At 35.5% G+C, this 1,990-nt stretch overlaps 1 long non-coding RNA gene across 1 annotated transcript; it reads left to right on the top strand.

Moving 5' to 3' along the window:
- Positions 1–325: 325 nt before the first annotated feature.
- LOC116014497 lies at positions 326–1,280 on the top strand. The gene is made up of 2 exons (XR_004097400.1): positions 326–390; positions 483–1,280. It is a non-coding gene; the product is annotated as an uncharacterized LOC116014497 (long non-coding RNA).
- The last annotated feature ends 710 nt before the right edge of the window (positions 1,281–1,990 follow it).

Below are 1,990 nucleotides of genomic sequence, written 5' to 3' on the forward strand. Positions count from 1 at the left end.
TAGACATGAATGGATTAAATCTTAGGTTAACCAAGAGAGAGGAGTTGCAGCGCTTAAGGACTCAAATAGATGAGCTAAGCAAGCAATATATCCGAAATATGAATGATGATACTCCTTTTCTTACTCTTAGTGAGACAGCGCTTAAAGGGTTGCTGCCAGAGGTTAGATATACGTGTTTCTATCTTTATATTTAATGTCACCTTCCCTTCAATTGATGGCTGAACCTACTATGTCTATTATCTCAGCCAAGAAAACTTTCTGAATTTCTTCCTCCCTGACATATATATATTTCAAAATTTAATGCAGACCTTAGAAAAGGCAGAAAATGGAAAATTTAAAATAATTTTGAGAAGCCATCATCATGTTTCACCCGTTCTAGAGCTCTACAAGGTGAGGTTATCCAAGCTTAGGCCTTTTAGTGTGCCCTTTAGTATGATCATCATGTTTCTTGGTCCTATTTTATTGTCTTTGATATTTTTCAGATTCAATTGCGGCATAAACTTGCAAGATTGCTTGGCTATGCTATTTTGCTGGATATGCCACGGATGTTAGAATGCCCAGCTCATCCTCAAAGCTACCTCACTTGTCTGTTAGAATGCCCAGCTCATCGCGATTTTTCTTGTAGTGTGCTGCCGGCTACTTCACTACCAATTCGACAATACTTGAAAATGCAGTTTCTGTGGGATCGGAGCTGTATGTCTTGACGGATGGGGTTCGGGGAAGGGAACAAAGTTGCGGTGAGATACTGCGACGGGTCATCGTTCACCGGAGACGTTGAAAGCGTTGATCCAACTACTGGCCTCCACTTTAGAGGTAGGTAGGAGGATCTTTGACGCTTTAGTGGACGATCTACTGGTGAACAGAGGAATGAAGGATGCCACGCCGCATGTATTCCTCACTGGCGACTCTGCAGGTGGGTTATCTGTTATAATCCATTGCGATCGTTTCTCTAAGCGCTTCCCAAATGCCAATACAGTGAAGTGTCTATTTGATGGTGGCTTTTTCCTCCACTCCAAAGATCCCGCCCGAGCTCAAGAGATGGAATCAAAGTTTCCAGGGGTAGTTGATTTACACAACTCAACCGGCCTCCTACCTGAGGCTTGCAAAAACAAGATGAATGCAAAAACAATACAGCAGCTTGATCCAACCCAATAGGGCAATAGATAAATGCATCTATCATCTATCCTATCTTTAATTTCTTATGTTGCGTTAAGTTTATCGGATCCCGTGTATAATATAATGAAATGATCAATGCAATTGGAATTATTGCAGTTTGTTTATTTCCATGAATTAATTAATTATATCTTTGCCAAGCATCTTGTGCTCAGAAATGGCATGTAGTGACTATAAACAAATATTACAATGTAATAGTGTCAAGTTGTATTAAAAAAATTAATTTTATATTTATCTTCCCTTCTTCAATTGTATGTTGTGTATGCATATATGGTACGTGCATAAATTGATCGATTCACTGTATGTTTGTTGTAAATACTAAATATATTTTACTCCCAATCCCAGTTTAATTAATTTGTTGGTTAATTAGCGGAACATAAATATTTTAATTTAGGGAGCTAAGCCAGAGAGCTAAGCTTCATAGAAGAATGTCTAGTATGTGATGTTAGAGGGAGATAGTTTAGAATGATTTTAAATTAGGCTATCTATAATTATTTTTCTTTTCTTAAATTAATCACAATATGTATGTATTTTCCTCTTTTTTATTATTATTATTGTTATTATTATTATTATTATTATTTTCTTTTTAAATAGAGACTTGATTCCAAATAAGTCAATGAGAATTTAAGTTCTCATTGAATAAATAAATAAATAAGGATCCAGCTTTGAAGCCTTTAATGAAAAATGAATTCAAGTTTATGTTAAACTGAATCATCTAAATAACAACATTATATATATGCATCATATATCCCTGCCTCAAGCCAACCACCTAAATTATTGTTTTTATTTTAAATAGTGACCTTAATTCAAAATAAGT

The sequence above is a fragment of the Ipomoea triloba genome, chromosome 1 (genome assembly GCF_003576645.1).
Source record: "Ipomoea triloba cultivar NCNSP0323 chromosome 1, ASM357664v1".
NCBI classification, from domain to species: Eukaryota; Viridiplantae; Streptophyta; class Magnoliopsida; order Solanales; family Convolvulaceae; genus Ipomoea; species Ipomoea triloba.